The sequence below is a fragment of the Gymnogyps californianus genome, chromosome 6 (genome assembly GCF_018139145.2).
Source record: "Gymnogyps californianus isolate 813 chromosome 6, ASM1813914v2, whole genome shotgun sequence".
Taxonomy (NCBI): domain Eukaryota; kingdom Metazoa; phylum Chordata; class Aves; order Accipitriformes; family Cathartidae; genus Gymnogyps; species Gymnogyps californianus.
Window position 1 is genome coordinate 41,954,305 of NC_059476.1, and position 11,000 is coordinate 41,965,304.

The 11,000-nt window shown below is 55.3% G+C and overlaps 1 long non-coding RNA gene across 1 annotated transcript; it reads left to right on the top strand.

The window, feature by feature from the left end:
- The first annotated feature begins 3,862 nt into the window (after window positions 1-3,862).
- LOC127017721 (uncharacterized) lies at window positions 3,863-10,655 on the top strand. Its single transcript, XR_007766637.1, has 3 exons — window positions 3,863-3,979; window positions 8,285-8,380; window positions 9,997-10,655. It is a non-coding gene; the product is annotated as an uncharacterized LOC127017721 (long non-coding RNA).
- Window positions 10,656-11,000: the final 345 nt, after the last annotated feature.

The window sequence follows — 11,000 nt, forward strand, 5'->3', positions numbered from 1 at the left end:
CTGCTGGAAGGAGCCAGATGTGGGACTTGTGGCTGAGCTGGGGAACAGGGAGAACCCCTGGACCGGTCTTGGGACATGCGGCAAACCTCCATCCTTGGAGGTTTTCAAGACCCAAATGGATCAAGCACTGAGAAACCAGATCTGACGCTGCATTGAGTAGAAGGTTGGAGTGCAGACCTCCAAAGGTCTACTCCAACCTGAATAACCATGTCATCCTATGATCTCTGGTCCCATATCTGACCAGCATAGGAGAGATCAGATGTTTATGGGGCAAGAATCCTCCTGTGTTGTATGTGAGCAGCTAAGGCAAGTCAGGTGAACATCTCCTCCACTCATTTGACTGTAAGGCGAGCCTGGAGGCACTGCCTCAGACAGCTCTACATTCCCCCTGAAGCTCATTGCATCCAGCTTTAACCACCTCAAAGGCCATGGTCTGCACCCTGAAGCTCCTCCTTGTTGGTTTGGGCATCAGGGCAGCTGAACGCCACCGGTGACTCTTCAATCCATGCCTGCTGTTTGTGGACAGCAAGGAGTTTCTCCTTGTGGTGCATTCCCATGTCCCATGGACTCTTCACTGGGAATTTGTCTGCCCTTGCTTTAGACAACCCCTCTTTGGGTGTCTTTCCACTCTTGCTCCTCGAGGCTCCTCTTAGAGCTGACAGGGGGTCTTGACCCTCCTTCACTGGAATTGATCCTCGCAGCACTTTTAAATCCCTTGGTTCCTTCCTTGTCCTGGCCTCCAGGCACCCGATCAGCCCCCACACAGCCTGGCTCTTAGCTCCTCCTGGGCTCTCCTTTCCAGGTGAACCCCTCCAAGTTGAAGGCCCAGGTGTGGTTCTGAGGTGACATGCTGCTTGGTGTCAGGTCTGCTCCAGAGGAGACAGGGCTGAGCAGGGTGTCCATGAGCGTGGCCTGCCCTCCTGCCTGCCACAGCAGGTTGGTGGCTGTAACAGAGGAGTCCTCAGAGCCAGCACCCAGACACGTCCCTTCCACCTGCCTCAGCCCTCCCTTTTTTCACACAGGCAGTCCATGACTGACTAGGGCTGGACTCTGACTCACAAACAATGCCAAACTGGAGGAGGATGTCAATGCTGAGGGCAGCCATGGCTGCAGGACCATGGCAGAGAAAAAAGACCAACAGCAGACTCACAGCCTTGGACTACAGGAGAGCAAATTTCAGCTGGTTCAGCATCTGCTTGGCAGGATCCTGGAGACCCAAGATCCACGGAGCCCTCTTGCATCTTCAGGGGCAACAACATCAAAACCCATCAGAAACACATCAGTGTGATGTTGTGGGAGTCGAGCAGGGCCTAGCTGGAGGCTGGTGGGGATGAACGGGGATCTTCTGGCTGAAGAGTTCAAACACCAGAAGGCATTGCACAAGGTTGGAAGAGGGAACAGGTTGTCTGGGAGGCAGATGGAAACCTGGCCTTGGGGTAGAGGGATGGAGGCAGGAAAGCCAAAGCTCAGCTGGGGCTCCAACTAGCAAGAAGAGGGCTAGCACCCAGAAGGCCTTCTGTAAGTTCACTGGCAGCACAAGGAGTCAGCTGTGGAGAAGACAGTCTCATGGCTCAATGGGGCAGGGCATGGAGTGACAAGAGCTGGAAAAGGCTGGGGAACTCCTTGGTTTCCCATTGTTTTCTGCTGGGAAGGTGTGCCCCCAGGCCTCCCTGGTCCTCGAGCCTCCTATCAACAGCTGTGCTAGCAAGGCTGCACCCATGGCAGCAGCAGCTGTGTCTCGGGGGCACTGAAGCCAGTTGGGCACACCCAGGTCCATGGGAGCAGAGGGCATGTGCCCAAGGGTGTGGGGGAGCTGGCTGGTGTCATTGCAAGGCTGCTCTTGATCATCTTTGAAATGCCAGGGCAAACAAGGAGTTCTCTGGAGGTGGAAAAAGACCAACATTGCCCCCATTTTCAATTCGGGCAAGAAGGAGCATGCAGGGAACTGCAGGCTGGTCAGCCACCTCTGAGTCCCTGGCAGGGGGATGGAGCAAATTCATTTCATTAATTCCTTGGCCCACCTCTGTCAGCTCTTGCTGTCTCAGGTGCCCTGGGGCAGCTGAAGTACCCATATGCTGCTCGGAAACGGGACCCAACCTCTGGGAGCCTTCTGGAGCATTCGCTGGTCACCAGGAAAAGATCTCCAGACACCTCCCTTGAGACAACTTCTTTCTCTCCATTGACTAGAAAGGGAACTCGAGACAACTTGGTTTGACAGAGACAAATGTCTCACCTGCACTGAGGTGTGTGATGTGGGGGAGACCAGTCTCCTGCCTTTCTTTACCTCAAAAGGAGTCACTCTTCATCTGCCCTGGAGGGAATGAAAAGGGAGTGTTCGTAGATGGTCCAGAGTAAGAGAAGCGCTACTTAGCAACAACTAAAACATGAGTGTGTTCTCAACAGTCTTCTCCCCCTAAATCCCAAAGACAGCACTGTACCAGCTCCTAGGAAGACAATGAACTCTCTCGCAGCCGAAAGCAGGACAGGCCATTCTGAGTAGGTGCCTGCTGCTCGTGCTCCACGAAGGTGGCCCTGGTGCCCCGCCTGCGGGGGAAGGAAGCTTTGTGGCGTGCCAGGGTGGGCCCCAAGGCTGGCCCCCCTTGGGGCTTGCTTCTTGTCCTGTGTAGCATTGAGCAGAGCCCCTTGTCAGGGCTCCTCGGGGCCCTTTTGGCTCCGTTCTCGCCTGCTGCTCTTGCACCTCCAAGGCGCCACTCGTGCCCTGGCTCTCTCTGGCTCTCTTTCCCAGCGCTGGCCAAGAAGCACAGCGGAGCAGTTGTTGGCGCGCAAAAAGTCGGCTTGGCGTCCAGAAGTGTAATACTTTGGAAGATAGCACGCACCTCCTCCTCCTCCTCCTCCTCCTCTTTTGGGTGTGATGGGTGCCGATGCTCATTCTTCAACTTCTCGCTCTTCAGGAAACAGGGACTGCTCGGCCTGTATTCCTGCTGCCCTAGTCTTTGAGCTTTTCATCCTAAGGGAGAGGTGACATTGATGAGAGTCCTTTCTTCTCCCAGGCTGCAACAAAAAAAGAATTTAGAAACACAGGAGAAGAAATACTTATAAACTAGGTGAGGGAACGTTTGGGGGTTTTTTGGATGCCAAGATAAAAATTCACATGACAAAAATTCCTTCTGCGAAAAGAGAGAGAAAAATGGCATTGCTACAAGGTTTCCGTTTGTCCTCGAGAGCACCTTCTTTGTGCATCGGTCAGTTGCCTGCTTCCCTGTTTCTGGCAAAGGTTAATATTTTCTGAAGCATAAGAATCCTGCGTCCGGCTCTGCACACGACGTAGGGGATTTGCGACTTTCTGTGGCTCTGGCTTGCCTTTGCCAGGCTTCAAGTGCTGTTTTTCCAAGCTCCAGTGAGGATTGCATCAGCCTGCTCCTGGCTAGACGTGCGCCCCCTCTTGCTGCTGGTGAGCATCTGCTGGGAAAGAGCTTGAGAAAACTGCAATAAAATCCTGTTAGCAATTGTAACCTTTGTGAGGTGTGTCCTTGCAAGTGGTTTTGGAGCTGCAAAGGCCGTGGCAATTGACGGCACTAAGAGTCTCCCCATGATTTGACTCCTTGGGACGGGAGGGGAAAAGAAGGGGAAGGGAGGAAGAAGGGCAGGGCAGGGCAGGGCAGGGCAGGGCAGGGTATTGGCAAGCCTATTTCAGCCGTGCTGGTGTTACCGCACTGGATTTCCTTCCGTTTTTCTTCTAGTTCACGTGCGGGTAGCGGAAAAACCAAAGGCAGTTGAAGTATGCGCTAGCTAAACCCCCTTTCTATTGCCAGCAATAGAGGTGCCTGTCGGCTGGGAGCATGAGAAGGAGCCCGTGTTCCAAGTCTTGATTCCTTAAATGCAGTCCTAAGAATCTTTCCCTATTTGTTTTCACAATTTCCAGAACCTATTGGCTTTGGCCATGACATCGTGTGTTACCATTCCCTTTTGAGTGTTTGGACATGCGAAGCCCCGTGGAAGCGTGCTTAATGCAGATGAGGTGAGTTTACACGATTGTGTTGCACGTTTCTTTTGTAACTCTTTTGCAAAGTCCTTCCTTACTCAGAGAGCACAGCAAGCCCTTCCTAATTGCCGGTAAAAGTGGAGAAAAAGCTGTTCTTCGTATGGAATTAGTAAAGGGTAACTGAGCGTTCAGGCAGTGGCTGGCAATGCAGACGGCATGTAAGAGAGAGGCGTGTGCGCGGTGTGGGGAGGTGGGAGGAGGAATGCGAGGGAGAGGGAGAAGCTTTCGATGTCTTGTGTGTGGTGTGGCTGCAAGGCACTTGGGCTGAGCTCTAAACGCAAGATCTGGCCCCAGTGCGAAACTGAAAAAGGCAAGGGCAAGGGCAAAGGGCAAAGGGGGGAGGAGGTGGGGCAGGGCGGGGCGAGGCGAGGCAGGGCAAGGACAAGAAGAAAAGAGAAGGAAAGAAAAGAGAAAAGAAGAAAAGAAAAACCCGAAAGGATTGTTAAAGCAAGAAGGCAGGCAAGTTACCCCTGCGCTTCCAAAAACTAGGCATCTGCATTGGCTAAAGCCTAAAAGAGTAAAAGACGTGACCTGTGTTTTTTGATGTGGCAGTCAGTGCAATTGTCGAGGCATTTGAGCCTTCCAGTCTGGATTGTTGCCAGATACAGCACTCCATGGGAATGTAATTAGTCCAGCTAGAGCTCCTTGTTTCCGGCTGGGGTATTTCAGCATCCCTTTGCCTTGCAGGGCCCTTTGCAAAGAGGCAAGCATGGTCTGAAAATGCACTGGCTCCCGGTGCGTTTTGAAGCAGGACTCAAAGCCCAGATTTTAGGTGGGCAATGAGATCCGGTTTGAAGTCGTTGCTCCTGACAGTCTGTCTTTTTCGCAAGAGCCCTCTGGAGAGGGGGCAGTCCTGGCAAGGGAGTGCATCTCTAGCCTCACTCTGCCTGCTGCTCCATCAGACGCCCGTGTGGACACGGGCGAGGAGGGCCTGTCTCTTCACAGAGAGCTGGCATCCAAAGGTTGTGATTCTTTCAGTGCCTAGACATAGCCTGGCAGCTTTCTGCCCTCATTGCAGCAGTTTTGCAGACGGATGAATTACCAAGCGTGTGCTAGAGGCTTGCTTTTCGTCGCTTCTTTTCTTCCTTGAAAAGCAACCAAAGGCAGTTCCTTTGGAGCTGAAGAAGCTCCTCAGTAATTTCATGCCACCGCCATTGCAGGTGGCTTCAGCTGTGCGCAGGGCATGGCCAGCAAGGGCAGGGCCATCCCCCTGGGCCTCGTGGGCCCGGGGACTGCGTCGGGGCCAGCAGCCCAAAGGGCTTCCTGCGAAGGGTGCTGGGCGGAGGGGCGGCGGGCGGGGCTGCGCATGGGGGCCCCGTCCCCCCCGTGTCACAGTGCCAGCACCCGGCAAGGCGGCAGTCACAATGCCCCGGGGCAGGATAAAAGGGGGCATCGTCCCCTGTGCCGCGGCCAGCCTGCGCGGCAGGCAGCCCGCAGGCATCCGAGAGGAAGTCCTTGAGGAGGCGGTGGAATGCCTTGGAGGGAGGAAGACTGGAGGCTGGAGGAGGCTGCTGGAGGTTCTGCGCTGCAAGGGCAGCTGCTGGCGGGGCCCCCTTCCAAGCCCGTCTGATGGATGGCAATCCTGCTTGAGCCCTCAGGGAACAGGCGCCAGCTCCTGAGGAGATGAGAGGAACCAGCAAGCCCAGTGGCAAGAGCAAGGGAATGGCTTCTGGAGGAGCAGCTGAGGAGCGCGGCAGAGCTCTCTGTCCTCCTGCCCTGCAGAGGCAGGGTCAGCAGCCGTAAGAAAGGGGAGGCAGAGGTGTGGGCAGGGGTGGCAGCGCTTTGGAGCCCCCCCTGGTGTCCTGGCAGGCACGGGAAGGCTTCTTGCCGCCAAGGTGGATGAGGCCGGGGGCACGTGGCCCCTCTGGGAAGCCCCTGCCTGAGGTGGCTGCCGAGTGAGGAAGACTAGGGCTTGGGCACGTGCTGGGAGGCGTGAGCAGGCTGTGGGAGGAGGAAGCAGGTCTTGCTCGCGTGCTGAGGGAATAGCCGATCGGCAGCTGTGGGGTCAGGAAGGAATTTTCCCCCGGGGCAGATTGGCACTGCTCCCCGGGGGTTTTTTGCCTTCCTCTGGAGCACTGAGCATGAGCACTTGTCAGGGCTCCTGCGGTCCCTTTTGGCTAGGCTACTGCCTGCTGCTCATGCCCCACGAAGATGGCCTGTTGTGCCCTGCAGGTGGGGGAGGAAGGCTTTTTTTCCCCCGCGGTGGGCTAGCAAGTGTCTGCGGGGGTTTTTTGCCTTCCTCTGCAGCATTGGGCACGGCCCCTTGCAGGGCTCCTTTGGGCCCCGTGGTGGTTTAAGCCCAGCCAGCAAGGAAGCAGCACGCAGCCGCTTCCCCCTCCCCCTGGTAGTGGGGTGGGGAGGAGGGGGGAAACAAAAAGTAAAAGTCATGGGTGGAGATAAGAACAGTTTAATCACTAAACTAAAAGAAAATACACTCCTAACTAAGAATAACAATAATAATATAGTACCAAGAACTGTAAGGAAAAGGAATACAACCCAAAAGGAAAGAACCCCCAAGAAAAGGCAAGGGATGCACAACGCAATTGCTCACCAGCCGCTGAGCGATGCCCCAGCAGCAATCCGCGCCTCCCGGCCAACTCCCCCCTCTTTCTCTACTGGGCATGCGTTCCATGGTATGGAATAGCCCTTTGGCTAGTTGGGGTCAGCTGCCCTGGCTATGCTCCCTCCCAGCTTCTTGTACACCTGCTTGCTAGCAGAGCATGGGAAAGTGAAAACTCCTTGACTTCAGAGAAGCGCTACTTAGTAACAACTAAAACATGAGTGTGTTCTCAACAGTCTTCTCCCCCTAAATCCCAAAGACAGCACTGTACCAGCTCCTAGGAAGACAATGAACTCTCTCGCAGCCGAAAGCAGGACAGGCCATTCTGAGTAGGTGCCTGCTGCTCGTGCTCCACGAAGGTGGCCCTGGTGCCCCGCCTGCGGGGGAAGGAAGCTTTGTGGCGTGCCAGGGTGGGCCCCAAGGCTGGCCCCCCTTGGGGCTTGCTTCTTGTCCTGTGTAGCATTGAGCAGAGCCCCTTGTCAGGGCTCCTCGGGGCCCTTTTGGCTCCGTTCTCGCCTGCTGCTCTTGCACCTCCAAGGCGCCACTCGTGCCCTGGCTCTCTCTGGCTCTCTTTCCCAGCGCTGGCCAAGAAGCACAGCGGAGCAGTTGTTGGCGCGCAAAAAGTCGGCTTGGCGTCCAGAAGTGTAATACTTTGGAAGATAGCACGCACCTCCTCCTCCTCCTCCTCCTCCTCTTTTGGGTGTGATCGGTGCCGATGCTCATTCTTCAACTTCTCGCTCTTCAGGAAACAGGGACTGCTCGGCCTGTATTCCTGCTGCCCTAGTCTTTGAGCTTTTCGTCCTAAGGGAGAGGTGACATTGATGAGAGTCCTTTCTTCTCCCAGGCTGCAACAAAAAAAGAATTTAGAAACACAGGAGAAGAACTACTTATAAACTAGGTGAGGGAACGTTTGGGGGTTTTTTGGATGCCAAGATAAAAATTCACATGACAAAAATTCCTTCTGCGAAAAGAGAGAGAAAAATGGCATTGCTACAAGGTTTCCGTTTGTCCTCGAGAGCACCTTCTTTGTGCATCGGTCAGTTGCCTGCTTCCCTGTTTCTGGCAAAGGTTAATATTTTCTGAAGCATAAGAATCCTGCGTCCGGCTCTGCACACGACGTAGGGGATTTGCGACTTTCTGTGGCTCTGGCTTGCCTTTGCCAGGCTTCAAGTGCTGTTTTTCCAAGCTCAAGTGAGGATTGCATCAGCCTGCTCCTGGCTAGACGTGCGCCCCCTCTTGCTGCTTGTGAGCATCTGCTGGGAAAGAGCTTGAGAAAACTGCAATAAAATCCTGTTAGCAATTGTAACCTTTGTGAGGTGTGTCCTTGCAAGTGGTTTTGGAGCTGCAAAGGCCGTGGCAATTGACGGCACTAAGAGTCTCCCCATGATTTGACTCCTTGGGACGGGAGGGGAAAAGAAGGGGAAGGGAGGAAGAAGGGCAGGGCAGGGCAGGGCAGGGCAGGGCAGGGCAGGGTATTGGCAAGCCTATTTCAGCCGTGCTGGTGTTACCGCACTGGATTTCCTTCCGTTTTTCTTCTAGTTCATGTGCGGGTAGCGGAAAAACCAAAGGCAGTTGAAGTATGCGCTAGCTAAACCCCCTTTCTATTGCCAGCAATAGAGGTGCCTGTCGGCTGGGAGCATGAGAAGGAGCCCGTGTTCCAAGTCTTGATTCCTTAAATGCAGTCCTAAGAATCTTTCCCTATTTGTTTTCACAATTTCCAGAACCTATTGGCTTTGGCCATGACATCGTGTGTTACCATTCCCTTTTGAGTGTTTGGACATGCGAAGCCCCGTGGAAGCGTGCTTAATGCAGATGAGGTGAGTTTACACGATTGTGTTGCACGTTTCTTTTGTAACTCTTTTGCAAAGTCCTTCCTTACTCAGAGAGCACAGCAAGCCCTTCCTAATTGCCGGTAAAAGTGGAGAAAAAGCTGTTCTTCGTATGGAATTAGTAAAGGGTAACTGAGCGTTCAGGCAGTGGCTGGCAATGCAGACGGCATGTAAGAGAGAGGCGTGTGCGCGGTGTGGGGAGGTGGGAGGAGGAATGCGAGGGAGAGGGAGAAGCTTTCGATGTCTTGTGTGTGGTGTGGCTGCAAGGCACTTGGGCTGAGCTCTAAACGCAAGATCTGGCCCCAGTGCGAAACTGAAAAAGGCAAGGGCAAGGGCAAAGGGCAAAGGGGGGAGGAGGTGGGGCAGGGCGGGGCGAGGCGAGGCAGGGCAAGGACAAGAAGAAAAGAGAAGGAAAGAAAAGAGAAAAGAAGAAAAGAAAAACCCGAAAGGATTGTTAAAGCAAGAAGGCAGGCAAGTTACCCCTGCGCTTCCAAAAAACTAGGCATCTGCATTGGCTAAAGCCTAAAAGAGTAAAAGACGTGACCTGTGTTTTTTGATGTGGCAGTCAGTGCAATTGTCGAGGCATTTGAGCCTTCCAGTCTGGATTGTTGCCAGATACAGCACTCCATGGGAATGTAATTAGTCCAGCTAGAGCTCCTTGTTTCCGGCTGGGGTATTTCAGCATCCCTTTGCCTTGCAGGGCCCTTTGCAAAGAGGCAAGCATGGTCTGAAAATGCACTGGCTCCCGGTGCGTTTTGAAGCAGGACTCAAAGCCCAGATTTTAGGTGGGCAATGAGATCCGGTTTGAAGTCGTTGCTCCTGACAGTCTGTCTTTTTCGCAAGAGCCCTCTGGAGAGGGGGCAGTCCTGGCAAGGGAGTGCATCTCTAGCCTCACTCTGCCTGCTGCTCCATCAGACGCCCGTGTGGACACGGGCGAGGAGGGCCTGTCTCTTCACAGAGAGCTGGCATCCAAAGGTTGTGATTCTTTCAGTGCCTAGACATAGCCTGGCAGCTTTCTGCCCTCATTGCAGCAGTTTTGCAGACGGATGAATTACCAAGCGTGTGCTAGAGGCTTGCTTTTCGTCGCTTCTTTTCTTCCTTGAAAAGCAACAAAGGCAGTTCCTTTGGAGCTGAAGAAGCTCCTCAGTAATTTCATGCCACCGCCATTGGCAGGTGGCTTCAGCTGTGCGCAGGGCATGGCCAGCAAGGGCAGGGCCATCCCCCTGGGCCTCGTGGGCCCGGGGACTGCGTCGGGGCCAGCAGCCCAAAGGGCTTCCTGCGAAGGGTGCTGGGCGGAGGGGCGGCGGGCGGGGCTGCGCATGGGGGCCCCGTCCCCCCCGTGTCACAGTGCCAGCACCCGGCAAGGCGGCAGTCACAATGCCCCGGGGCAGGATAAAAGGGGGCATCGTCCCCTGTGCCGCGGCCAGCCTGCGCGGCAGGCAGCCCGCAGGCATCCGAGAGGAAGTCCTTGAGGAGGCGGTGGAATGCCTTGGAGGGAGGAAGACTGGAGGCTGGAGGAGGCTGCTGGAGGTTCTGCGCTGCAAGGGCAGCTGCTGGCGGGGCCCCCTTCCAAGCCCGTCTGATGGATGGCAATCCTGCTTGAGCCCTCAGGGAACAGGCGCCAGCTCCTGAGGAGATGAGAGGAACCAGCAAGCCCAGTGGCAAGAGCAAGGGAATGGCTTCTGGAGGAGCAGCTGAGGAGCGCGGCAGAGCTCTCTGTCCTCCTGCCCTGCAGAGGCAGGGTCAGCAGCCGTAAGAAAGGGGATGCAGAGGTGTGGGCAGGGGTGGCAGCGCTTTGGAGCCCCCCCTGGTGTCCTGGCAGGCACGGGAAGGCTTCTTGCCGCCAAGGTGGATGAGGCCGGGGGCACGTGGCCCCTCTGGGAAGCCCCTGCCTGAGGTGGCTGCCGAGTGAGGAAGACTAGGGCTTGGGCACGTGCTGGGAGGCGTGAGCAGGCTGTGGGAGGAGGAAGCAGGTCTTGCTCGCGTGCTGAGGGAATAGCCGATCGGCAGCTGTGGGGTCAGGAAGGAATTTTCCCCCGGGGCAGATTGGCACTGCTCCCCGGGGGTTTTTTGCCTTCCTCTGGAGCACTGAGCATGAGCACTTGTCAGGGCTCCTGCGGTCCCTTTTGGCTAGGCTACTGCCTGCTGCTCATGCCCCACGAAGATGGCCTGTTGTGCCCTGCAGGTGGGGGGAGGAAGGCTTTTTTTCCCCCGCGGTGGGCTAGCAAGTGTCTGCGGGGGTTTTTTGCCTTCCTCTGCAGCATTGGGCACGGCCCCTTGCAGGGCTCCTTTGGGCCCCGTGGTGGTTTAAGCCCAGCCAGCAAGGAAGCAGCACGCAGCCGCTTCCCCCTCCCCCTGGTAGTGGGGTGGGGAGGAGGGGGGAAACAAAAAGTAAAAGTCATGGGTGGAGATAAGAACAGTTGAATCACTAAACTAAAAGAAAATACACTCCTAACTAAGAATAACAATAATAATATAGTACCAAGAACTGTAAGGAAAAGGAATACAACCCAAAAGGAAAGAACCCCAAGAAAAGGCAAGGGATGCACAACGCAATTGCTCACCAGCCGCTGAGCGATGCCCCAGCAGCAATCCGCGCCTCCCGGCC